Genomic DNA, 16,334 nt, shown 5'->3' with positions numbered 1-16,334 from the left:
TCATTCTATGGAGTATACGGCATTTAAAAGAAATGTGTGTGTTCTCTAAATAGATGTATTTATTTCTCCCTTGGTACGGATTCCTTCCTTTTTCTGCCAAACACCTAAAATTAGCTAGTGCGTTCGGTGTTTTATTTTCGCTCACTTTTATATTACCGTGTTTCTCAAATATAGCTCTTCCATTTAATAACATGATAAATTAACTATTCAGTTCCCATTTTTCCATTACTTAACGTATATTTACTTATATTTAATATTTTGGGCCTTTGAATTAAGAGTGATGATTTATCTCCTGAACGTCGCATTTCGTAAAATGATCAGAATTAACTCATAATACGTAACTTATCATCACGTTTTTTTTTGTTTATTTAATACTTACCACCCATTTGGTGCAATATGTTACGGTACGTAGTATAAATAAAGCTTGCCCATTTTATTCTTTACTTGTTATTAAACCTTCATTTCGTATTTGTTTGTCCAAGAATGTTTCGTGTGATTGTACTGAATATACATAAAATGATATGTTGTATTATAACTAGAAGTTGAATCTACTTACACTTGCAGTTTGTGTGTTCAGTTTGACTTAGACACTTCACTTCATTGTTTCTAGTGACAAAAGAGTACATATGTTTGCATGTACAACACATAATTATACTGATATATTACTATAACGTATTCTTTTATAATTTAAGTAGAACTTCGGCTATACTGGAGCACCACTGTTTTAATTATTATCTTCCAGTTTTGTTGTCACATTACGGATGAAAATTGGCCTGTAATTGACTTTGTAGGCGTTTCGTGTGATTGTACTGAATATATATAAAATGATATGTTGTATTATAACTAGAAGTTGAATCTACTTACACTTGCAGTTTGTGTGTTCAGTTTGACTTAGACACTTCACTTCATTGTTTCTAGTGACAAAAGAGCACATATGTTTGCATGTACAACACATAACTATTTGACGTTAAAGAGTGCGAAGATGCAAAGCTTTCAGACGTTCTTTGTTATTATGGCTTTTAACCGAAATTATTTTACTGGTGAACGTTTATTGAAACCCTTTAATATCTTCCAGAAGACGAGACCAAAGCTGTGAGCAGTTATCCAATATGCTCAGAATTAGTGATTTCCATAGAGTTTGCTTAACTACCGGTTCTGTTTACACAAATATTCGTTGGATCTACTCTATGAAATATCTGCATTTAGTGGTCAATTTGGTGATGTAGATGGTGAAAGATACATTCTTTGGCATGATTACTCGTAAAAAACGTATGTTATTTGCACTCTGAATCATGGTGCTATTTGGTATCAATTAATGTAATTTGTGTGCAATCATACGAAATCCAGAACCTGCAGTTTTGATGCATTAAATCTCATTTTAATTTCTTTTGCCCGTCGATAAATGACTTTTAGCTCATTTTGTTGAAGTGTGACGACATCCTCAGGAATTTGATAGCCATCAATATTTTTCTCATCAGCGCAGTTCCTCAGGTTGGCCGAGGGCACTTGTGAACACGTACCTGATAGGTTGTTGATAAATAATAATGGTTCTAGAACTGTAACACGAAGTACACCACGTTTTACTGATGACTTTGCGAAAAGAAAACAGATTGATTTCTATCCTGAAGAAGTCAAACTGCCATTCACCGATTTTTCCTGTGATAGCAAGATACTTTATCGTATGACAGATGATTCCATGATCAATTTTGTCAAACACTTTATCAAAATCAAGGTAGGTACAGTCAGTGTTCTTTCTTCTCACGAGGTTTTTTTTAGGTTAGTGCCATCCAACTGCGTCCAATCCGAAAACCACTTGGTATATCAAAGTACGTAATTATTCTTATCCGGATAATGCGTCCAGCAATCTTAGATTTCTTAGACGTGAGTGAAACAAGTGTTGCCCAAAATGTATGTCGAATTATATGCTGATGCACAAAAGCAGTGACTTCTTAACGTTCTCTTCTAATTCGGTTTTTGCATTGGTGGTTCTGTCATAGTAAGCTCACATTTTATGAGGAGATACTTTGGTCATTATACATGACATTACATAACCAGGACCGGAATGTATTCATGCTGACCAAAGTCACCATTATTCTCATCAGACCCATCCTCCGTCTCTTTATTATCATCATTGTCTTAACGTTGTCAGGTCAACTTTCCAGTTCATCTTTCCAGGATCGACAAATTAAGTGCCAGCGAAGTCCCAGGGTCCGTAACAGGCTAAACTCCTTCCTCCATAATGCTGACTTGCTCCAAAATTTAACGCATTCATCACTTTCCCTACAGTTCTCCATTCGTCGTCTTGTTGAGATTTATCACTATTTGTCACTATGAAGTTCGTTCTTTGTTGCTATATTAAGCGACTCATTTTCTCGTTTTATATTTCCGTTGTTCAATTATAAGAAGTCTTCTTTATTTTCAAATTTCTCGATTTCTTACATGAATTAAATAAGTAACGCTTTCTCTTTCCAACTATTTGTTCTGTTGTTCTTCTTTTCTGAGTTGACCCTTGTTCTACGGGATTCAGTTACTGACCCAAGTCCGAGGCTCTGCAGTATTAGAAAAACGCTATCATATGTGTCTTCAAGTATTTTGTATATTATGTACAATATATGTTATACTTCCCTCTCATCTATTTTGAAATTTCTCACATAAATTGCAAACTCTCCTTGTAGTGTTCCCCTCATTTTTATGCTCTCGTGCCAGACAAAAGAAATTCATAATATTTCATTTATATTCTTATGTTAACCTTGCATAATTGTTAGAAGTCCGATCAAAATAACTTCTTTGATTTAGTCACCAATCTTTTGCTTACTTATTGGAAATCTCGTTGGAGATCCCTAAAATTTCCATACTACAGACAGAGGACAATTAAATTATACGGAACAACTATTGTGTATATTATTGACGATACCTTGCAAAAATAATTGTCTACAATGACGGTATTCAAAAATATAATTATTATTCAATATTTTGCACATCTGTTGTAAGACGCTTGATGTATACTCAGCCGGCATGTGTCAATAAATATATAGCCTTCAGCATCATTGATTAATCGGAAACCATTAAATGTAAGATGCTTAATTCAAATGGACAAACATATAGATGTAAGTCATATTGCCTGACAAATACCATTACTGTTACTGCAATTCACTTATTGATAAGAAAGGTTTACACACTATCTCATTCTTTCTTTCTCTCTCTCTCTCTCTCTCTCTCTCTCTCTCTCTCTCTCTCTCTCTCTCACTCTGTATATATATATATATATATATATATATATATATATATATATATATATATGTATCTATATGTATTAGTATATACGTTAATATACTCAATCGTGTATAAATATATCCATATATATTTGCATATCTCTATCCATATCTACCTATCTATCAATCTATATATAAATATATATATATATATATGTATATATATATATATATATATATATATGTATATATATATATATATATATATATATATATATATATATATATATATATATATATATATATATATATATATATATATATATATATATATATATACATGTGTGTGTGTATGTATGTATGCATGTGTGTATGTCGTTATCTATGTATATAGACATGTGTTTCTGTGTGTGCGTGAAAGAGAAGCTGGAATCGCGTCAAAGAAGTGTCAATTTTAGTTTCAATATACAGAAAATATTAGCCGAATATTCATAGGCACTAGAATGAGAAATGCCAGTTTGTATTGAGGTGTACTCGGTAATAGAAATACTGTATCAAGAACGTACGGCGACGATGAGGAGCCAGTTGCAGTACGTGTGGTACGAAGTTGTGGTTGTAATGCTGATGCCTGAGTCACGTGTACAGCAGTTCTCGCAGGCTGTGTATTTGCTGTTAACCATGATGAAGTATTTCACGAACAGTGCTATGTTAGAACTTGTGCAGTTTTGCTGGTAGAGCTATGTACGTAGAGATGTTGTTGATGTCGTTAAGAAGATGGTGGCGGCGAAGAAAGAGATTACCTTAATGCTGTTGGTTGGACCGGTGTTGTTGTCTGGATTTGTCGATGGAACTGGCTGTCTTTTGTGTGGTTACTGACTAGACCTCAAACGGTTTGGAACCCAAGACGATAGTTACTTATTTTGGTTTTGGAATATAAGACCCAATATTTTAAAATTAATTCCAAGTCATTTCATGGAAATTCTTTTAGTGTAAAACAATCTTCTTTTTTGTTTGTGTTACTGTAAGGAATGTGAAGTTAAATAACAATACACATGTCATAATATGGTCAAAACTACACAGTTAAATAAATCGTGTAATATAAAATACTCATTATTGTTTTTGCCTGTCATTCTCAAATCGGTCAACGAATACCAGCATAAAAGCACATAGCCTGAGTTGTGGTAGTGTACATTTTACAGAATTCTTAGATTTGCAACAGAAAGCTTCAGAAATGAGTTCACAAAATTGCATGGTATCGAAGTCTGTAAGATAATATATTTTATATTATCTTACAATAATAAAAGTATTCATTGTGTTTCTAAGTTAATTCACTTGTGTAAATTTTATTAGATGCCTAATATTAATACTTACAGAATTTAATATAATTTTGAAACTGTAGCAATTTCATTTTACGTGGGTTATCAATTTGAATATCGCACTTAATATAAATAATATATATTGCCCTTTATCGATAAATACCTTTTAAACAAACTGCGATAATATTTATTCCTCATGTCATTGTATATTTAAAAATCGCCCACCACCGTTTTGTATGCTCAATGAATTTAATCCAGATCACTAGGCATCTCGTAGTCAAGATGTATTATATTAATTTACTAGCTATTATTCAATGTAGTTCGCACATCTTGCTTCACTTTCACGCAATTATATGTAGTTAAAATTGTATTGATTATTTGGTATGATAAATATTATTTTCGCATGCTTCATTATGTTTCTAACAAAATTACCATCATCTTTGTGCCGCAAGTAATTTCTTTTCTTTAAGAAAGCAGATGGATTTTATATATTTTAGGCAGTCTTATCCTCCGATAAGAGATATGATTGCAATGCAATTTTTCGTAATAATTCAACTTTCGTTATACAAGTCTTTATGAAGTTTTCTTGATGCCTGTAGTATTTTCAATGAATGGTCTGAGCTCAATTACAGTACTCTACCAACCAGAAGCATTTGAAATATAGTATGGTATATTCTATATGAAATGTTATCTATAAATATCACATCTATAAGTACCACAACTATTCAGTATACGTAATCTGCACCCATATTTGGATTTTTACGTGGTATATGAAACGCTCAGGTAACAATATGTGACTGCAAATTATAACATAAATCATATCATTATATTAGTTTTATTATCTCCGAATAGGTATTAAGTGCGATGTAAACTTATTTAGGATATTACTCTGTATATCACATCGCTCCAAATCACCCTCGGCTTTATGTGGCGGAACTAGGTGCTTCATACTGAAACCCTCCTGAGTCCTGGAGTCTAAAGCTTTGAGTCCTGTATCCTTCATTGTCTTCCCCGTTGGGTTGGCCATGTGTTTGGGATGCCGAGTAATTTAAATGTTGAAGTGAATCTAACGGTTTTTGTGTGTTTCTTAAATGACATATAAACACCTTCCACGCTGCAATTGCTTAACCTTGTGGACATCGGTGGCGATTTTTTCTTCCTCCGTTTTTCCCTTCTTTGGCCTTTCCTTGTTTCCGACGAAGAGCTCCGCTCGAAACGTCATCTTCTCTTTCTCTTTCCTTTCCCGAGCGTCTAGTAACACAATCTGTATCACGTCCTCACGTTGTTGTTTTTGTTGTTGTTTTTTGTCTTTTTCCTTTTTTTGAACTTATATATATATGTATATACATATATATATATTTATATATATATATATATATATATATATATATATATATATATATATATATATATATATATATATATATATATATATATATATATATATATACATACATATATATATATTTATATATATATATATATATATATATATATATATATATATATATATATATATATATATATATATATATATATATATATATTAACCGGTTTCGTGTCGTCTTTTCAAATTTCTCTACTTCATTGTAACATGTGTTTGCTCCAGTCTGAAAAGAAGAGTTCTAGATAGGGGGAGGTAATTAGGGATTTCTTCCGGTATAAGGGAGATAATCGAAATCTAGGACGTGGTAGAATTTGATTAATCTACCATGGTTTTGTTCTATATTTTTTTTCCCTCTCAGTGGGGTGATGAATTTCCTTATTTAAATGTGTTGGCAATGGTTAAGTTTGGGTTTGTATTTTTGAATGAAAAAGGTTTCCTTATTTAATCTAATTTGTGTTGGTGTTCTAATGGCACATTGATAGAAAGGAAAGATTATAAATTGTGGTAGCATTTGTTTTGCGCATTTCTCAATATGCCCACTAAGAGGTATCATTCGGTATTCTGGGCATGCAATCTGCTGTCGATGCAGAGTGCATCTGCGTCTGAGCGATATTCCTGTGGACCCTATGTAGTTTTCGTAGCAGCCCGAGCATCTTATTACATAAATAAGGTTTTCTGAGGTACAAGTAAAGTCAGATTTAACTTTGAATTTTTCTCCCTCTTTGAAGAGGTATTCTGAACCTTCTAGAATGTTTGGGCATGTTGCGCAATTTTTACTTTTGCATCTGTTATTTTGGAAAATAATTTTGCCTTTGTGAGGATCTTTTTCAGTGATTTTGGTTGTTTGTAGCATTGAATGATTTTGTGTGTGCGTAAAATTTCCTATAATTTGGGGACCTTATGTAGCATTGGTATGTTTTGGGTGATGATGGTGAAGGCTTCTTTGTTTCTGGGGTTGTATGTGGATATGTAGGGCAGTATTTTCGGGGAAGGTGTGTTGCTGTGTTTAATTTTTCTTAAGTTTTCTATGTCAATTTGTGATGCACGTCTGATTCCATCCTCTATGAGTTGAACTGGGTAGTGTCTGTCAATTAGTGTGTTTTTGAGTCCTTGTAGTCTATAGTCTGTAGTATTTTGTTCTGACACTATTGTGCATATCCTTCTTGCAAGGTTTAAGGGAATGTTTGTCTTGGTGTGTCTTGGTTGGCATGAATCAAATAGTAGATATTGTTTGGCGTCTGTGGTTTTGTAAAATATGTCCGTTTCTATTTTTAGGTTTACTTTTTTAATTAGTATATCCAAGAATGGGAGCTCCTTTTGGTTGTACTCCATTGTGAACTGTATGTTTGGGTTGACACTGTTCAATAGACTTTTGAATTTCAAGAGTTTATCTGTGTTTTCATTCCAGAGTATGAAACAGTCGTCCAGGAACCTTTTCCAATTTTCTTTTATGTATTGGGAAAGGGTGTTTCCAAAGGTGGATAAAGATTCCTGGTATATTATTATTTCCAAGTAACCCATTGTTAGGTTCGCAATGACTGGAGCTGCCCTAGTGCCCATAGCAATTCCGGATTTTTGTCGGTAGAAGTATTGTCAAACATGAAGTGGTTGTTTCGTAAGATGAATTCAACCGATTTAGTAATGGATTCTTTACTGATCCTGTTTGGGATTTCTTTCGGGAATTGATCCAGCCAGAACTGAATTGCCTCTAGTCCATAATTATGAGGTATACTGGTGTATAAATTAATCACGTCAAATGAGACCATGATTGTTTCTTCCTTGACTTTCTTTGGGAGGTGATTTAACATATCCAAGTCATCTCTGATATAGCTATTGATGTGTTTAAGGAATGGTTTTAGGAGGATGTCCATAAATAGACTTAGTCTGTGTGTCGCAGTTTTAGTCTGTGGGTCGCAGTTTTAGGTCCCCCGGGTTTGGTGTATGTATGTATGTCTTTGGGGATTACATATACATATATACATACATATATATATATATACATATATATATATATACATATATATATATATATATATATATATATATATATATATATATATATATATATATATATATATATATATATGTATGTATATGTATGTATGTATGTATATGTATTTATATATATATACATATGTATATATATTTATATATATATATGCATTTATATATGTATATACATATATTTATATATGTATATATATCTATCAATATATGTATATGTATATATATATATATATATATATATATATATATATATATATATATATATATATATATATATATATATATATATGTATGTATATGTGTGTGCGTGTGCGTGTGTGTGTGTGTGCATATATATCTTTTATTTTTATTTTTATCTTTTACCGGTTTCAACCCAGGGCTGAGGTCATGCTGGTGCACCGCCTGTAGTTACCCGGTGTTTTTCCGGTATTGTTTTTGGTGATGTAGCAAGTTGGATGCAGCTGCTCTTCTTTGTATCTCCTGTCACGATGTGAGTCCACCTGGTGTCTCAGATAGAAACCTGTCTAGACGTTCTTTGAAACCTTCCACCTGAGCACCATGTAGGTCTCTACGGATGCCTCGCAGGACGTTCAACAATTGCAGGTTCTTGATCCGCAGATATATAGTAGTCCTGTATAGTTATTTTAGATAGGGAAGACGCGATTTTTGGTATGATGCAGTGCCGTCCAGTTCTAGGACTGGTATGTCTGTCAATTTCAACATTGGGACCAAAATCTTCCAGGATCTTCCAAATATATAGATTATCGGGTATATATATTGTGAGTAGAGTAGACAGGTTTTAACAGTTCTTTCGATGATATAATTTTCTATCCACAGCTCAGTATCTATATATATAAAGTGGAGTCACCCGCCACATCAACATGCCTGTTACATGTTGTTACTTGTTTAACCCCAGGGAAATTATCCGCTGGCTTTTATCGAGGCGAATTTGCACCCTTTATATGCAATATATATATATATATATATATATATATATATATATATGTGTGTGTGTGTGTGTGTGTGTGTGTGTGTGTGTGTGTGTGTGTGTGTGTGTGTGTGTATATGTATTTAGCAAAGGGGCGAACCACTACACACTCTGGCAGATAGGAGGATCACGAGATAGATAGATAGATAGATAGATAGATAGGTAGGTAGGTAGATAGGTAGGTAGGTAGATAGGTAGATATGTAGATATATAGATAGATAGATAGATAGAAAGATACATTTCTTTTATTAGCCACACAGGGCTCAACAATGATGGAACAACTACAATGTAGAGCTTTTCTTTTTGGGAGGGGGAAGGAAAGAGAAAAAAGGGGGGTGTCGATCAAAAGGGATCGTAGGAAGGGAAAAAGGAGGAAGTTCGATCAAAAGGGATCGAGAAAAAAAAAGCGATCAATAGGGATCGTGTATCACACAGTAATGTTTTCGTGTAAAAAGATGGGTGGACAGTTTAGGTTTGGCCGTGGAAAGAAAAGCCTACGGAAAAGACCACGGTAACCTTGGTCAATATTCTCAATGAAGAAACTATAACAGTAAGTGACTCTCTTTTGCCTTTTTGTTTTTTGTCTGGATTTTTTTACTCTTTTATAGTGTTATGCTCAAGGTGGCTCCGTCATTCACACGTGCCATCCTTGCTACATTCACCCATCTTTTTTGAAGCATTCACTAGACAAGACTTTCCTTTCTACTCTCACCTTCCTCTTCAGATGACACTTTAAGAAGTTGATGAGAGATTGCCCAGAGAGGAAAGTCTTTGTCTCTAGACCTTTCAGACGCGTCCACCATACACATTCTTTCGCCATAGCCACAAGTACGATGAAAATAGCTCTTCCTTCCCGTTTAAAAGAAGGAGGCGCGACAATATTCACGATAGACTCGGCTGATAGACCGACTCGTCCCACACACGATAGCAGTTGTTCGACGTAAGCCCACAGCTCGGAAATGGTGGGACACTGTACGAGTGCGTGCAGAACGGTTTCGTCGCTCCGCCCGCATCTCGGACAGGTCGGCCCCGTGTTTCTCGAGCCATGCCTGTAGAGCTTATCCCGAACGGGTAAAGCTTCTCGATAGCACTGCCAGGCCAGGGATCTCTGGAAGTTGTCCATAGGTCCCGGCCTCAAAGTCGTCTTAAACAGGCGGGTCGGGTATTCCTCGTCGACGCCCAGGTTCGCCCTGAGATCGTCGTCGTACCTTCCCTCCACTAATCCACTATAGAATTCGTTAGTTGTGATGCAGTCGCTCAAGGTTGACCCGGAGTGTTGGAGTTGCCGGATATCAACGCGACACTCGCGGTGTCATTCGCCATTCCTCGGCCTCTTCTTGATCCACGACTGCAGTTCGGTCATGGAGACGAGCTGCGGGAATGCGCGCCGCACAAACGTCGACCACACCTGTTCACCGTTGTCTACGTAGAGCCGGAGATGTCGCAGTCTCAGCACGTGTCTGCTCATCATCATCCACGGCATGCCCAGTCCTCCTTTAAACGGGTGTTGTCCGCAAACGGATCGCCTAAGCATCGGAACGCTTCCTTTCCACAAGACGTGGAAGAGGATGCACTCCAGCTTGGTGATGGTAGGGTCGGGTCAAGGAACGACATTTAGGCGGTAGTAGATGACGGACGCGATGTACGTGTTCGCCACCTCCGCCCGACCTTTTAGGGACAGCTTCCTCTCGGCCCATTGCCGGGCTAGAGTGGCCACCCTTCTCGTTATCTCGTCCCAGTTCTTCTCCGTTTGGAGGTCTGGACCAAACCAGACCCCGAGCAACTCAACCGGACCGTCAGTCCAACGTACCACGACGGCGGCGCTGCTTGACAGCATGGGCTTGCTTCTCCAGGTGCCGAGCCGCAAGCCCAGTGACTTATCCCGGTTGATTTTTGCTCCCGTTACTGTTTCGTAGTCTTTCAGCGTCTCGCCGACAAGCTCGATGTGCTTTTGGCTAGACACTATGACGGTGACGTCGTCCGCGTATGCCGACACGCTCGTCCCGCATCCCAACTCTCGCGGGATGCCCCTCAGCGTCGCCAGCTTCCGGAGTAGTGGCTCGAGAGTCAATACGTACAGGAGCGACGAGAGGGGGCATCCCTGACGGACCGAACGTGCAATATCGAAGGGTCTTGATAGGTGCCCATTGACGCGAACTACCGAACGGATGCCTCTGTACAAGGCAGCCATCCAGCCACGGAAAATGGGACCGAAGCCGACGCCATGAGGACAGCCTCCAAGTATTGATGGTCTACCCTATCGAAAGCTTTCGATTGATCTAAATTGATCAGGTCCCCACCCATGCCAGGTTCCCTAATTACCCGCTCTATGATGTAGCGCATCAGATGGAGGTTGTCATAGATACTCCTGCCCGGCACGGCGCACGCTTGTGCCTTGCCGATCAGTTTCTCGATGACAAGCGCCAGCCGCTTGGCTAACACCTTGGCCAAAATTTTCATGTCTGCATTGAGCAGAGTGATGGGCCTAAAGTTATCTATGACGTCCCCCTTGTTTGGATCTTTCTTCAGCAGCGTTATGGTTCCTTGGCTCACAAAACCGGGAATGCTCCCGTTCTGCTGAGAGTTGCAGTACACCGCCGCCAAGACGTCTCCAAACAAGTCTGGCATACAGTTGTAAATCTCGTAGGGAAGACCATCCAAGCCCGGAGATTTGTCCCTCGAGCATCCCGCCATCGCGTCCCTCACTTCCGCCGCCGTGATGGCGCATTCGTAGCACTCCGCCTCTCTTTTCTAGAGTCGTGGCAGGCTGTGCAGGTAGGCACTGAAGTCCACCCTGTGTTCTCGCTCGCCACTCGTCCCAAACAGTCGAGTAAAGTGCTGCTGAAAGACCTCACACACTTTGCCCGACTCGAGCAGTTCGCGCCCCTGTTCGTCCACCAGAGTCCGAATGGTGCCTCTGTTGCCCTGTTGCGCCTCCGACACCCGGGCCTCTCGCGCGGCTCCAACACCTTCGTTCCTTAGAGCACGCATCCTAGCTCTGACAACAGATAGATATATAGATAGATAGATAGATAGATAGATAGATAGATAGATAGATAGATAGATAGATAGACAGAAACATAGATACATACATACATGCATAGATACATACATACATACATACATACATACATACATACATACATACATACATACATACATACATACATACATTAGCAGCAGCATAGCAATGTCTATGTTGGATGAATATGTGCTGCAAATGTATCAACTAAATTCGTATAAATGCTACACCAATGGACACTAGAATACTTGCTTAGCAGAAACCCGTATCGGTTTGTGCTTTAATTGGAATAATAATAATAATAATACTGTAAGAAATCATATTTGAAGATGTATAATCCTCCATTCTTCTTTATGATGTCTTGGTTATATATTACGTATTCTGTATGAAATCCAAAGCATTAAACACTCGATTTACTTACAGAGTGAAGTGATTTTAGTTGTCTATCTTAAACAATTCCGTATGTTCTCCATCATCTAATGTGGCTAGCATCATAAGGATGATATCAAAGTCTTAATAAGGAACCTGCCCGGATTCAAAATCCCTATCTTTTTACGTTTTATACAAGGGAATGCTGAAAATGTCCTGGCATTGTGTAGAAGAAAATACAGGAGAATATGTTAATTATGATTATATTCAACACATTTCTCTCTCAGATGCACTCACTTATTGCTGCGGTCATTTCAGTTATTCTTAGCCCTGTAAAAGAACTAGCATAGTTGGGCCTCATACCAGGCCTTTGACGATACCCATAAAGCCAGGAGGTTTGAAGCACTATGTATATATGTGTGTCGTGTGCGTGTGTTTCTGTGCATCCATGTATGTATGTATGTGTGTATGTCTGTATGTATGTGTGTGTGTGTGTGTGTGTGTGTGTATGTATTTGTCTTGGTGTTTGTCTCTCACTACAGGTTAACAACCTGTGATGATTTCTTTACGTACCCGGATCTTAGCATTGTGGTTAAAGAGAGACCGATAGAACTTAATGAGTAGTAGAACTTAATGAGAAAAAGAATGAAGTCGCGTGGTTCGACCAAACCCTTCAATGCTTTGCCCTTGCATGGCCGCAGAGTGTGACTGAAATTAGTAAAAGACAAGAAATAAATAAGTTATGACGTTTTCACGAATGTATGAACAGAATTCTCAGAGAAAGAAAAGGCCGACTGAGTAGCATAATTTAGTGACTGTCACAAAGTGGCAGAAATATTTCTAGGAATGTGAAGATCATAAAGCGTGAGAAGCTATGTATTCTTGCATTTGGCAAAAATATCGATTTTAGTATGCGAATTGCAATAATAATGTTTTAGACCTTATTCCTAAGGAATATTCTTCTGAAACTTGCTTCCATGAGCAGGGAGTAGACCATTAGAAAATAACTTGGAATTCAATGAGAATTGATCATGTAAGTCTTTTATCACATTGAAATCTCTAAATTAACTGAACAGCATGAGATTAAGTTTTGATAACCTGAAGTTTGATGTATCATCACATGATTACTGTCTGAAGATCTTCCCTGGATTCTACTATATGTTCTCAGATAAATTATGTAGAATGATGCTAATCTTAATTTGATAATATTCTATCACTTTTATATTTATATTTTATTTAATTGCATGTTTATACATCTATTTTATCAGTTTTCTCTATTTAGTATGGCGGTTGTGTTGAGGATGAAATAAATATTACCAGTTTGTACTGTTGCTTGATACTGATTACATGTAATTCAATAAGTAATTGCAGTGTCACCTCTTGAAATCTTAGCTGTAAATCATAATTTCCATTATGGCATCTAACGTTATAGGGAGATATGCAATATTGCAAAACCAGTTTGTGTTAGTCATTGTTCACGAAGTCCTGCTCATTAGGTCAGACGGAGTCTAAGGAGAAAACCTTTAGTCAGTTTGTCTAATAGAAATAGCAACAAAATTGTCTTAATTTTATATATTACTGCTATGTGAAATGGACCGTCGCATCAAATAATGAAGTTGTTTTTGATAAAAGCCAGAATAATCATTGCTACAACATCTGTGATTATTTATTCATTCGAGCGAAATTTATTGGCGGCAACAAAACCTCATCAATAACGAAAACTTCCAATAAGGATTTCTCTACTTCAGCTCTCCTTACAATCATCTTTGCTTAAAGTGCACAATCATACTGCGTGTTCAGAAGTAATATTTTAAGGTGGATCGCTAGTCAGTATGAGTTTGATTTTGTTTATGCAAATTGATTTATTAATACGACTTTTCCCCATCTGAAATAAACTCACACAAATATTTAATTTGTCCTGCTTGTGTAATTAATTGTATTTTCTTAGATGGTAATGGAAAAATAATACACGGTTTCAGATTAACTCCCAAAAAGTAAGAAAATTATTAATAGGGTGAGAAATAGAACGCATGGGGGGATAGATTTCCTCCACCAAATTTGATATGCTTCAACTGACTTGGTCAAGTTTACTAGGACTCTAAGAGTATAATCACATTTCAATTATTTTTTTTCTAAATTAGAGATCATTAGTTTTTAATCACATTCAAATTTATATGGATGACAAAGAAAAATGTGTGAAATATATATTTACATACACACACATGTACACACGCGTATATAATGCGGATGGACAAAAATTACTTGGAAATGTGCGCTAAGTAAACAATCACTACTTAAATGAATAGATATATGACTTACATTGCATAAAGGTTTTCTAAGTTTTGTCTTAACTATTAATGTGATTGTATTATATTGCGAGTACAACCATTGTTATGAAAACATGCAATATTACATTTCACTTATATCATTCTTTTTAAGGCTATGTAGAAACGCGCTTAGTTCAAAGTATTACGACGTAACTAATTTACGCTGAAACATAATGAATCTGACTTAGCGGACTTGATTTGCCGCAAATTTCAAACTAAACAATTTCTCTTAATGTAACTTTAGAAATATACTGGTGAGTACGATATGGAGAATATTCCGGTATCCTACATCCATAAAAACACGTAAAAACTGCAAGCAGAATGTCTTAGTCACAAAATTGATGATTGCAAAGTAATTAGACGTTTTAAAGTATGTACTTTTCTTACAACCTGTGACAATGGTAGGTGTAACATATTTAAGGTCGGTAGTAGATTTCTGCTATCCCTGCTGTGCGTGATATTTTCTTCATTTATCATCATCTTCCCTTAATCGAAATTAAAGGAGCATCTTAGGCACGACTACATCGGGAATTATTGCAAATACACCCGTCTATTTATGGAATCCGTGCAGATTGGTTGTGAGATATTTATGTTGCATATTGATAATGTTTCTCTGTGTAAGAACGGTTGAAAATAAAGACTATCACACGCATTTGAAGATAGGATGTAAGAAGTTTGGATCAGCAAGTTATTGATTTAAAAGAAAGACAATCATAGCATCCAGTACACCAGAATATTTAAAGAAGACACAAAGAGAGCGTCTCACCGCGTTAAACGATACCCAATATTTAACTTGTTCCTATTGCTTTAGTCACATGCAAGTTAAATGTAAAGTTAATATAGATAAAATTTGAACAGGGATCAAATCCTCCTGAATTAAATTGTTGAGATATTTATTTGTATTCACAATGAAAATATTCTTACAGCACATCTCTCACTTTTTATAACACAAGCACCTTACATTAATTAACATCAAAACAAATCATCACATATTCAAGCACTTTCTGTTCGATACATTTCATTCTCTAATGCCTTGTTTGCGTTTGAAATTCCTTGTCTTCTTTGCATTAAATTTTACTTTGAAGTTGAATGACGCAATATATTTAAAGCATTAAACCAGACTTTCGACTAATACGATTTATTAACAAGCATAAAATGAATGTTGCCCTGTCTAATTGCTCAAATATCGCGGTGTTATGAAATATACAGTTTGAAGAAAACAAAAATGTGTAGCGTTTTTGGCTCTTATGTAGCCCTCAATGAACTTTAGATAAGACATTCTGCATTTTAAAATTTTACAAGAGAAAATAATGACATACAAATCTAGGCTGAAGGTAGTGTAATTTATTGTTCCTCAACGGATGTGCAAATTCTCTGAAACCGAAGTTTGGTTTAAGCCATACTTATTTTGTACATATTGTCTCTCATTTTTACTCAACCGATATCGAGTATTAAATTATATAACATTAAATTTATAATATATTCACCTTCTATTTTTACTGTACTAAACGACACGCACAAACGTGTGCAATAATATATGTAAGAAATGACATTGCGCAGTATTTCCTGCAGGCAGCAAACAAAACGACAATATCAACAATAATTTTATAATCTATTATTAAAATCTCATTGACTAGACAATTTTCTTGTTTTAATCATTGCAGATGTTACAGCAAAATCTGAGATAAGACGTTTTCCTAATACAC

Source organism: Octopus bimaculoides, chromosome 1, assembly GCF_046866305.1.
Source record: "Octopus bimaculoides isolate indiv1 chromosome 1, ASM4686630v1, whole genome shotgun sequence".
Lineage (NCBI taxonomy): Eukaryota > Metazoa > Mollusca > Cephalopoda > Octopoda > Octopodidae > Octopus > Octopus bimaculoides.
The sequence above is the reverse complement of the archived record's forward strand: the minus strand, read 5'-3'. Positions refer to the sequence as shown.